Genomic DNA, 12444 nt, shown 5'->3' on the forward strand with positions numbered 1-12444 from the left:
ATGGGATCCAGCAATTTGCTCCTTGGTATTTCCCGAAGGAGTTGAAAACTTATGACTACACGAAAACCTGCACACAGATGTTTGTATCAGTTTTAATCATTACTGCCCAAACTTAAAAGCCACCAAGATGTCCTTCAGCAGATAAATGGATAAATAAACTGTGGTATATCTAGACAATCAGTACTTAAAAAGGAATGAGCTATGAAGCCATGAAAAGACATGGAAGATTCTCAAGTGCATATTACTAAGTAAAAGAAACTAATCTGAAAAGGCTACATTCTGTATGATTCTATCTGTGTGACATTCTGGAAAAGGCATAACTATGGAGACAGTAAAGAGATCAGTGGTTGCTGGGGATTGGGAGGGCAGGGAGAGGGATAAATGGGTAGAGCATATAGGATTTTTAAGGCAGTGAAAATACTCTGTGTGATACCATAATGATGGATACATGTCATTCTACAACGTCATATACATTGTACATAAAATGTACAACACCAAGAGCGAACATAATGTAAACTATGGGTGATTTTGATGTGTCAGTGTAGGTTCATCAGTTGTAACAAATGTACCATGGTTGTGGGGAATGTTAGTAAGGTGGAATAATAATTCCTGTTCACCTTTGAAACACAACTCCAGTGCCACCTCTCTCACCCTCCCAGAGTAGGCTGAGCATCAAGCCTTCATTCTCCTGCCCTCAGAGCTCAGAGATTAGGGTAGGTAGGTGGGGTGGGGGAATAGTCAACAGAGAAGTTGATGAATGCTAGGATGGCGAAGTACAGGCTTTTGTCTGAGCCCCAGGTTTGTGGAAGAAGTGACACTGCAACGTTAGCCAGGCAAAGAGGGGATGGAGAGACAGTTTTTTTTGCCAAGGGAAGAGCATGTGTAAAGGCCCAGAGAAAGGAGGCTAACGAGTTATACTGACCCAGATAGAAAGGGGATTTAAGCCATGCCAGGGAGTTTGGACTTTATGCTGAGAGCAAACAGCAGTCATTAGATGGTTTAGGCAAGCTTAAGGTGATCCTGAATTATAAAATGGAAGAGATGAGAGCAGCAGCAGAGAGAGAAGTCAGGAGACTGTTCTCCTAATTGAGAGGGGAGATGACCTAGGTTACTGACAGAGGAGGTGGAGGGTAATGGAAGGGCTTGGAAAACAGTAAGGAATAATCAGTAGGACTTGGTGATGCATAGAGAGGGGCTAAAAGTATAGGAGGACTTCAGGATGATTCCAGTTTTTCTGGCTTGAGCCATGGGGTGGATGGTGACCCTATCCATGAGGTGGGAGACAGGTGAGAAAGCTGGTTTATTGCAGATATGACTTGATCTAAGGACACTTACAGCTTAATTTTTTTTTATTTCTCAGCTACAGTGGAGTCATTTAATGTTTCACAAAGATTAGCTGAGCATCTACTGTGTGCCAGACCCTGTTCTAGGCACTGGGGTACAGTAAAAAAATAAGGCAGAAAAAAATTCTTGCCCCTCTGGTGCTTTCAGTGGGGAGATAGGGAAAAATAAATTTGTGTATTATACAGAATATCAGAAGATGATAAGGGCTATGAAGGGGAAAAAGAGGCTAGAATGGGGTTCTAAGTAAGAAGGTGACATCTGGATAAAGACCTGAGGATGTGTGGGAACATGCATGTGAGTAACCTGGGGGAAGAGTGTTCCCAGCAGAAGGACCAGAAAGTGCCATAAGGCAGAGGTGTACCTGGCATGTCCCACGAAGGCCAGAGTGACTGCAGCAGAGTGACTAAAGAGGGCTAAGGCCTAACAGGTAACAGGAGGCCAGTGTTGGTCCTTACAGGCACTATAAGAATTTGGATTTTAGTGTGAGTGAAATGGGAAGCCACTGGAAGGTTTTCAGACTAACAGAGAGATGACCTGAGATATGTTTGGTCAGGATGTTCCTTGGGGCAAGAGCAGAAGTTTGGAGTCCAGTTAGGAGGCTATTGCTGTGGTCCAGGTGGGAGCTGAAGGTAGCAGTGGAGGTGGTGGGAGGCAGTCAGATGATAGATGTATTTTGAAATCTTCGCTGATGATTAGAGGTGAGGTATGAAAGAAAGAGAAGAGTCACGGACAGAACCCATGCCGACATACTGCCCCATTTTTACACAGTGACCTTACTCGCAGATGCTCTTCATGAATGGCATTCCCTTGGTGGCTGTGCTCACTTCTGTGGTTAACCACAAAGTCCATTTCCATGAGAATTTGAGCTTGATGGTGCCAATTATGGTATTTTTAACATCACCACAAAATAATTGATCCATGTTCAGTATCCTCTTAACGTGACCCACAAGAAGCAGGTGTTTTCTGTTCTTAGGTGCTGCATGATACTTTGAAATATTTAACTCCTTTATTCTCCCCGAATTTTCCCCTTTTTCTTTCTTCTGTGAAAGTCCCCAACCCCATACTGTTAAACTCAGGGGTAACATAATATGTTGGCAAAGGGAAGTGGATTGCTTTGAAGTAGAAGCTTTAAGAACTAGCCCATGGTTCTCCACATCTCAATTCCCTCAGCCACAATGGCCTACAGTATTCCACATAGAGGCTGCTCCATCAGCATGGGTCCTGAAGTGAAAAGAACATGGAATACAGACATAGCCTAGTCCTCAAAAATCATGTAGCATGAGGGGGAAATAACCTTTGCTGCTACAAGCCATTGAGATTTGGGAGTCCTTTGTTACTGCAGCAGAACCTAGCCTATCCTGACTGATATACTCACTTATTAGTGAGACATATCTAACCACTCAGCAGGATTGCTGAGATTCTGGGCCTCAAACCTGGGCAGTGTGGCTTGGTGCACCCCTAGCAATATGTAACACTGACTATTTATTATTGTTATTATTATTATTATCTTAAACTAGAACACATATTGTGACTAATTGTTGAAATCCTTAAGATGTACTAGATCCTGCAACACCTGCTCTCTTGGGTTTCAGTGTTCTTCCTTCATGGAATCCATGCCTCAATCTGCAGCATATAATCTTTGGGTGCCTCATCTTTCAACCTGAGCACTCCAGTTATACTTTCTCTTCTACTTAGCAGGGAAGCCATTCTTGCCACAGGTCAGCTTCTAAAGATGGTAGACCTTAAAGTCACAGCAGCAGCACCACACGTGTGTCTCATTGCCAGGCTTTCCAAATGATTACCTCCTCTTTATCCCCTTGCTTCTGCCACTGAGACAAAAGGGGCCTGAAGAGAAACACTATCTCTTGATGTAAACACAAGAGTTGTAGCACACGGCAACTCAGACAAGCAACATACACAACTTTTTTGATAATTTGGCCTCATTTCTGTTTCAAGCCTCTACTCTATCACAGTGCTATAAACTCCAGTGCAGGGTTGCATCTAAAACAGTATATCCTGGACATACTTCTAAGTTAGTAGATATGGATTTATAGAGTGACCTTCCTAATTCCCATTGCTCCACTGACTTCCATCTTGTTCTAGGTAAAACCCAGCCCTTATCATGGCCCACACATCCCCTTGCACTGGCCTGACACTCCTCTGGTCTCTTCTCCTACCTCCTGGTACCATCCACACAGGCCTTCAGCCACCTCCTAGAGGCACAGCCTGGCTCCCAAGTAGAATGGTGCCACCTGCAGTCGAATCTGGAACTCCGTTCTCCCTGATCTTCCCAAGACTGACTTCTCCTATTCATGTAGGTCTCAACTTAGCATTTATTTCTTGAAAGGGCCTTCCCTGACAAGTCCTTCTCTGCATTGCCTCTCCTCTTTCCCCTGCCTCCAATGAACACATTTATTTATGGAATTTATCATTTCCTGAACTTATCCTGTTGATTTATTTACTTGTTTATTATCCATCTCTACCCCCTCTTCACACACCAGACAGAAAAGAAATGTGTGTCTTGTTAACTATAGAAAACCTGGTGAAGAGGGCGCCTGGGTGGCTCAGTTGGTTAAGCGACTGCCTTCGGCTCAGGTCATGATCCTGGAGTCCCAGGATCGAGTCCCGCATCGGGCTCCCTGCTCGGCAGGGAGCCTGCTTCGCCCTCTGACCCTCCCTCCTCTCATGTGCTCTCTGTCTCTGTCATTCTCTCTGTCTCAAATAAATAAATAAAATCTTTAAAAAAAAAAAAAAAGAAAAGAAAACCTGGTGAAAACCCCTGCAGGGCCTGACACATGGTAAATGCTCAATTTTGGAAATATTATTAATATTTTAAAGAGTCTTGATACATATTGTCAAAACGCTTTCCAAAAAAATTGGACAAGTTATATTCTTGCCCTGCACCCTTGATAGTATTGGATAAGATTTACAAATTCTAATTTGCTATTGACCAAATTTGAATCTGGTTATTTACAATCTGCTTTTCTTTGATTACTAGTAAGGCTGAATATTTCTTATCCTTTTTCTAAAAATTGTTTATTCATATCCTTTTTCCATTGACCAGTTAGGGAGTTAGTGCTTATCATACTAATTTACATGCCTTCTTTATAATGAAAGCTAGAATTTTAAAGATCAGTGACCTTCTGTGAGCTTGAATCTATTTTAAAACATATCACTGGAAGCCCAGCATGAACACATGCACACAAAAATGGTTTGTTTTCGGGAGGGGAAGAATGAAGCGGGGGAAATCGGAGGGGTGGACGAACCATGAGAGACGATGGACTCTGAAAAACAAACTGAGGGTTCTAGAGGGGAGGGGGGTGGGAGGATGGGTTAGCCTGGTGGTGGGTATTGAGGAGGGCACATTCTGCATGGAGCACTGGGTGTTATGCACAAACAATGAATCATGGAACACTTCATCTAGAACTAATGATGTAATGTATGGGGATTAACATAAGAATAAAAAATTTTAAAAAATGGTTTGTTTTGTTCTGTTTATTTGTTTGTTTTCATTGGGGGGGGTGCATTCCTAGTTCATAAGCCATGTCAAGGGGATTATTACAGGGGCAAACAAAATACTTTTCACAATATGGTAAAATACTCTATTAAAAACAGAGCTAGGAACCTACAAAGTGAGTCTGGTGGATAAGCAGAAGTCCTAGAGCAGGCTTCAAAATAAGATTGAAGGTGAATTCCAAAGGGAATTGCAAATCAAGGTCTCTATATGAGACCAGCATTAGATGAAGTTACAATTAATAATATTAAGGCTAATTTAAAAGGTAAAGTAACTATTACTTCTATTTATTGTTTATTAATTCATTTAAATCATGCTTATTAGCTCTGTACACTTGAGCCGTTTTAATGAAAAGTTGATTTGGTGGGTATTTTGTATCTGCCCCTCCAGATTTGCCTCCTCCTCCTTCCATGCCCCAGGAGGCTGACCCTCCTATTGGAGAGGAGATTGGAGGGTAGGAGGAGAGAGCAGTTGGAGAGTTTATTCCCCAGGCTCTTCCTTCCCTCCTGGGCCCTGATTTAACTACATTCCTTTAGTGGAGGTCATATCTCCTGCTGGGTGGCCCTTTCTTACAACCACAGCTGCTCCTTCCAGGCCCCAGTAACCCCTTCCTCCTCTTGCCCTTTGAAAGGAGAGCCATGATGGCTCTACCTTATTGCTAGCCTTCGAGTATTGTCCTTGTGGTCAAACTTAACCCTGGCCTCATCCCGTAGATAGTCCCTTCATTACATGCCCCTCAGTTATCCCACTTGAACGTGCCATTTGCTGCCAGGATCTTCACTGAGAAAGGATGTTCCTTATTAAAAAGAAGGAAGAAAAGAGGAAAGGAAGGAAGGAAGGAGGGAAGAGTTACAATTTAATAGTCACCTGTTAGTTGTACTACTACCAATTGGTAGAATCATAAAGTATACAAAGAAGAAATAATCTCTTAACAATTAGACTTACAAGCCTCAGTAATGACAAACCTAATGACATATTTCCCTGTTTTTCTTGCACAGCTCTACTTCCATTGTGTCCCTTGTACCTCTCTTTGTTATGTACATTGGCAGAGACAGCTAGTTGTCTCTGCATATCCATTATCCTCTTTTAGTAATGAATCTCCAAGTTTTAGCTGGGCCCATAGCTGTCCAGCTCAAGGTTAAATTTCTGAGCCTTCCCTCTAATTAGATGTGGCCATATGGCTAAGTGTTGGTTAGTAGGAGACTAACAGAAATAATAGTTGTGCCTCCAGGTCATGCTTTTAAAGGGAGGGCATGACCACCACTTCTTCCTCTCCCCTTCCTGCTGGATGCAGTGCTAAAGGGTGACCAACAATCCCTGTTTGTACAGATTCCTGAGACTCAGGACTTTCTAAGCTAAAATTGGGAAGGTCTCAGGCAAACGGGGACGAGTTGGCCACCCTACGTGTAGGTGTGATGGTAGAGACTGGAGTAGCTATTTTGGAAGCTGTTGAACCCCTGGCCCTCTCACATCATTGAAAAATAGACTCTTATTTTGTTCAGGCTATTGTTATTTTGGTTTCTTGTACAGTGCCAAACCTATATCTCAACAAATTCGTGGTTTTTTCCTTTTCTTTCTTTTTTTTTCTCTTTCCTTTCATCTTCTCTTCCTCTCCTTGTTTGTCCCTCTCTCCATTTTTGTCATCTTCTCCTTGAGAGCATGTACTCCCCACTGGAATATGATAATGGTTTTTGTTAAATTTACTTAAGTTTTTATTTATGTTGTGTTTTTAAAAGATGGCCCATTAAACACATAATTACCATATGACCCTGCAACCCCACTCTTAGTTGTGTACTGAAAATAGATGCCTGAACAAAAACTCATCGATGAATGTTTATAGCAGCACTATTCACAATAGTCAAAAGTCGGAAACAATCCAAACGTCCATCAACTGATAAATGGATAAACAAATGTGGTATACCCATACGATGGAATATTATTTGGCCACAAAAAATAATGAAGTACTGATACACACTACAAATATGGATACACAGTATTGAAAACACTGTGCTAAGTGAAAGCAAAAGGCCACATATTGTATGTCTCCATTTATATGAAATATCTGAATATGACATTCTACATAGATAGAAGTAGATGAATGGTTGCCCAAGGTTGGAGGAGAGGGAAATGGGGAGTGACTATTTAATGGGTACAGGGTTTCTTTTTGCAGTGATGAAAATGTTCTGGAACTACATAGTGGTGATAGTTGAACAACACTGTAAACATACTAATGCCACTGAATTGTACACTTTAAGATGGTTGAGATGGTGAACTTTATGTTATGTGAATTTTACTGCACACACAAGAATCTATATAAGTGGAGCTGTGAAAGTTAAGGACGCTGTTGAATTTCCTTCCTCCCTCCAATAGGTTCTTCTCACTGTTTTTACCTTTCTTATGAATTCCTAGAGAACTAGAGCAGTAACATACCCAGAGCACAGCATTCCCTTGACTTTCACCACAAACCACTGGGCCCCACTCCTCCTTTTTTGGGAGGGCTCTCTGTTTGCCACTGGACTGGGTACTAGGCACTGGACCCCATTTGCATATGTCAAAGGAATATTCTCAACTGCTGAGATCTAACATGGTAGAAGTTCCTCTGAGGTAGATGTGAATAATCTACCCCTAATACAAGTTAGGGCTTAAAGAATTAGGGCACCTTAGGATGGATACTAGGTTAATCTTTATAGGGGATATGATAGACAGAATAATGGTCTCCTAAAGACATCTATGTCCTAATCCCCAGAACCTGTAAATCTATTTTTTTTTTACATGGCAAAAGGATTCTGTAGATACGATTAAGTTAAGGATCTTGAGATGGAGAGATTATCCTGGATTGTCCAGGTGGACCTGATGTAATCAAGAGTCCTTGGTGTGAGGATGGGGGGGGGTGGTTCAGGAGGGTCAGAGAAGGAGATTGTGACTACAGAAATGGGTGAGAGTTGGGGGTGAAGGAAGAGGGAGGAAGGGAGGGAGAGGGAGAGAGGGAGAGAGGGGGGGAGAGAGAGAGAGAGAGATGGCCTCTAGAGGCTGGAAAAGACAAGGAAACAGATTCTCCCCTACAGTCTCCAGAAAGAATTTAGCTCTGCCAATACCTTGATTTTAGGACTTCTGAGCTCCAGAAATGTAAGATAATAAATCTGTGTTATTTTGGGGAGCCTGGGTGGCTCAGTCAGTTAAGCCTCTGACTCAGTTTCAACTCAGGTCATGATCTCAGGGTTGTGAGATCAAGCCCCATGTCCAGCTCTGCACTCAGCTCTGGGTCTGCTTGGGATTTTCTCTCTCCCTCTGCCTCTACTCTCTTTCTCTCTCTCAAATAAAATAAATAAAACTTTTTAAAAATTTATGTTATTTTAAGCCCCCCCAAAAAGGATGGCATGGTTGAAATTTTTCTGGTTCTCTTTCAAGAAATCTTCCCATCTTAAAAAAAAATTTATTTCCTGTATAGCTGTAAAACAAATGGACATTTTTCCTCCTAGTGAGTTAATGATAAAGGCTATCCTTTGTTGATTGCTTGTATGCAACATAATTTGGAAGCTTTAGCTTATGGAATCTTCCAAATAACATTATAAGGTAGGTATATTATTTCTACTTTCCTCGTAAGAAACCTGAGCCTTAGAGAGGTTAGGAAATTTACCTAAGAGCATGTAGCTAAGAAGAGTGAGTTAATCTGCATTCAAAAGGTGGTGTGTTCATTTACCACTGTCCTATACTCTCTGTGACCCTCAGTGTAAAAAGGTGCCTGACACCACCACAGACCATTATTGACTACTGCAGCTGTGACAAGCACATACAAGGGGTGAGGGGGCCTCCTGGCAGCCCACTTGGTTTGACAGATTTGGCTGTCAGCTGCTCATTTCTGCAGTGTGGCTCCTCCTGGAGCATCCTTTGAGGGGGTCCCGCCCCCTTTCCCTGCTCCCACACTGGACCCCTTTTTCACCTCCCTTGTAGGGTTGCTTCAGCCCTAAATTCCTGCTTAAACACTCACCCTTGACCATATGTCATGAGGATATTTTTCCTTAAGGATTTAGTCTGAAATCCTTTTACTTGTGTACTTTTGTATTGTCTTAGTATGCTTTTTATTCTGACTTATGTTGCTTTGAACTATTTTAAATGGTATTATTTTTTCACCCTTTAAGTCTTCATCAGTTTCCTAGTTTTATCTTTCTGATGTTTTCATATTTGTTTGCTTTTAATCTTTTAAAGCTTTTAATCTTTTAAGCTTTTATTTTGTATGCATTTAAACAATATTTTATTTTTCTAACATTGCGTTTAATTTTTAATCTTTTTTTGCTTTTCTTTTTTTTGGGGGGGAGGGGTAGAGGGAGAGGAAGAGAGAGAATCTTAAGCAGGCTTGATGTCCAGCACAGAGCCAGACTCAGGGATCGATCTCATGTCTTGAGATCATGACCTGAGCCAAAATCAAGAGTTGGTTGCTTAACCAAGTGAGCCACCCAGATTCCCCCTTTTAACCTTTTTATAACTGTTTTTCTCCCTTTAATCTTTTTCTTTTCTTTTTTTACCCTGCTATACTTTAGCAGTCAGTATTTTATCTTCAATATTCTTGATCTTCTGGTTTTACTTGTTTCAATTTTTAAGAAATTCTTTACATTTAAAATTTTTACATTTAAAATTTTTAAGAAATTCTTTACATTAAATTAATTAGCTTCCATATATCTGAGAAGGGGCTAATATCCAACATATATATTTTTAAAAAACTTACATAATTCAACACTAAAAAACCAAAATCATTCAATTAAAAAAATGGGCAGAATACCTGAATAGGCATTTTTCCAAAGAAGACATACAGATGGACAATAGACACATGAAAAGATGCTCAACACCACTCATCATCAGGGAAATGCAAATCAAGGCCACAATGAGAGATCACCCCACACTTTAGAATGGCTAGTATCAAAAAGATAAGAAATAACAAGTATTGGCGAAGATATGGAGAAAAGGGAACTTTTGTGCACTGTTAGTGGGGATCCAAATTGGTGCAGTCACTGTGGAAAACAGTATAGAGGTTCCTCAAGAAATTAAAAATAGAACTACCATACAATCCAGTAATTCCACTTCTGGGTATTTACCCAAAGAACACAAAAACACTAATTTGAAAAGATACGTGCCATCTATGTTTATTGAAGCATTGTTTACAATACGTAAGATATAAAAGCAACCCAAGTATCCATCGATAGATAAATGGATAAAGAAGATGTGTGTGTGTGTGTGTGTGTGTGCAATGGAATATTTTTCAGCCATAAGAAAGAATGAAGCCTTGCCATTTGTGACAACATGGATAGACCTAGAGGGTATTCTGTTAAATGAAATAGGTCAGACAAAGACACATTCCAAATGATTTGACTTCTATGTGGAATCAAACAAAAAACAGAAATAGATTCATCAATACAGAGTACTAGTAGTTGCCAGAGGGGAAACAAAATTCCGGTTATAAAATAAATAAGTCACAGGGATGAAAAGCAACATGGGGAATACAGTCACTAATATTGGAATAACGTGTGGTTACAGATGGTAACAACACTTACCATGGTGAGCATTGTGTAACATAGATAAATGTCGAATCACTATGTTGTATACCTGAAACTAATATAACATCGTGTGTCAAATATACTTCAATAAAAAATTAATTAATTAATTAGCTTCCTTATTTTTATTTCTTTCATAATTTCTATTCTTAAACTGTTAGTCTCTTTTGTTATCTGAACACATTATATTGGCTTGGGATTTATTCATTCATTTTTAAAGGTCACTTGGTATTTTGTTGTTGGAATTCATTTTCATATTTACATTATTTTAAATTCCTTAAAAAGAAATTTATATTTAAATCATGCCATTATTTGTACCACATGAATTATTAAGCTCTGGTTTTGTTTGGTTTGAATTTGTTTCATGCATTTGAACCATGATTCTTTTCCTCCCCTTTTCATTGATTCCTTCGTGCGCTTGAAAGGGTAACATCATCTTAATAGTTTTATCTATTTCTTCTTATTCTTAACTTCTACTTTTTACTGTTTGTTTTCATAATTAGGAAGTCGATGGGAAGTTGGAAGTGTCAGCAAAAACTCTTCACATAAACTGGGAAGACTTCTTTTCAGCCACGGCTAGAGCTGTCCCTCTGGTTTCTCTTAATAGATTTCACATGCTCTTTGGCACTGTTCTGAAGATTTAAAAAATAGCTATACGAGAAACACATCACTCCTCTGACTGTCTTTCTGCTACAGACAGCTTGCTGTGCACCGGCTGGGGGGGCATGGATTTAATAGACACGTCACTGAGTTTGGGGAGCAGTGTGTTGAGACAAAGCCGCAGAGGCATCACCAGAACTACACATGGAGGCTAGGGGTGGGAGTGCAACAGGGATTATTTTCTGCTGATGTTCACATCATTGGCCCCTAAGCTCCTGAAAAAATCTCTTCAGCAAGCAAGTAGTTGTGACATTCAGTCCATAAACATAGGTATGTGAGAAACCTAAGCCCGTTTACATCCTCTACATCCTTACCTTAAACTCTGTCTCTGGCCTACCAGAAGAATCTAACAGGAGTCATGGCTTGGGGTCCCGATCCATAAAGTTGTGTCCAAGAGATGGGTGTGCAGGGTGTCTATCTGGTCATTGGTCATCTGAGCCAGGGCTGTGATATGTTCCTGCTCCATGCCTGACAAAAAGACGAGGGTACCCATTCCTTCCAAACCTAAAGACTCACTTCCTCCCTGGCCCTCCTTCTCCTCTGCCTCCTTTCCTATAGGCTTTTTGGGTTTAGGGATGATTCTTCTGTCATTTAAAATTTATCTTCGGGCAAGTAGAGTGAAGCTTACCTCATGTAAGTGACAAGAGCTAGACCCAAAGTTCCCCCCTTCTGTAGGACCTGGGTCAGAGAGGGTGATCTGGGAGGCACATTCCATTCCAAGATTAGACCAGGAAGCGGGTTCTGAGAATGGAGGACCCTAACAGACAGAAACATAATGCCCATCCGTATCCATCCCATGCTGGAGGTCCAGGAATATTGGCTTAGCATGCCCTCTGGTACCTGGTTTGTCATACCTAAAAAGGGTTTGGGGCTAGATGGTTTATTAGCTATGCCACCAAATCCATCTTTAGTTACATATTTTTTTTAAAAGATTTTATTTATTTTTTAGAGAGCGAGTGAGAGAGAAACAGCATGAGAGGGGAGAGGGTCAGAGGGAGAAGCAGGCTCCCCGCTGAGCCGGGAGCCCTATGTGGGACTCGATCCCAGGACCCTGGGATCATGACCTGAGCCGAAGGCAGATGCTTAACCATCTGAGCCACCCAGGTGCCCCATCTTTAGCTACATATTAAAGCAAGGTCAGAAATATACATTCTGGAAATTTAGTATTGCTTTCTTCAATTTCTTGGTGTACTTTTGGGGTACAATCTGGAGGGTTTTTTCTCAAAGGACTACAACAGTGGGATAATTCTTTGATGCATAGGACTGTTCCTGTCCACTAAATGCCAGCAGCCTTCCCATACTGATAATCAAAACAAAAGCAAAAACAAACAACCCCCCCCCCAATTCTCTCATATTTCTCAGTGCCTCCTAAGAGTTAAG

At 40.9% G+C, this 12444-nt stretch overlaps 1 pseudogene; it reads right to left on the reverse strand.

Annotated features, from left to right (window-relative positions):
• Positions 1–2891: 2891 nt before the first annotated feature.
• Positions 2892–3139, reverse strand: LOC118007532 (annotated as a pseudogene).
• Between the last annotated feature and the right edge of the window lie 9305 nt (positions 3140–12444).

Source organism: Mirounga leonina, unplaced genomic scaffold (genome assembly GCF_011800145.1).
Source record: "Mirounga leonina isolate KUSES-001 unplaced genomic scaffold, KU_Mleo_1.0 Mir_125, whole genome shotgun sequence".
NCBI lineage: Eukaryota > Metazoa > Chordata > Mammalia > Carnivora > Phocidae > Mirounga > Mirounga leonina.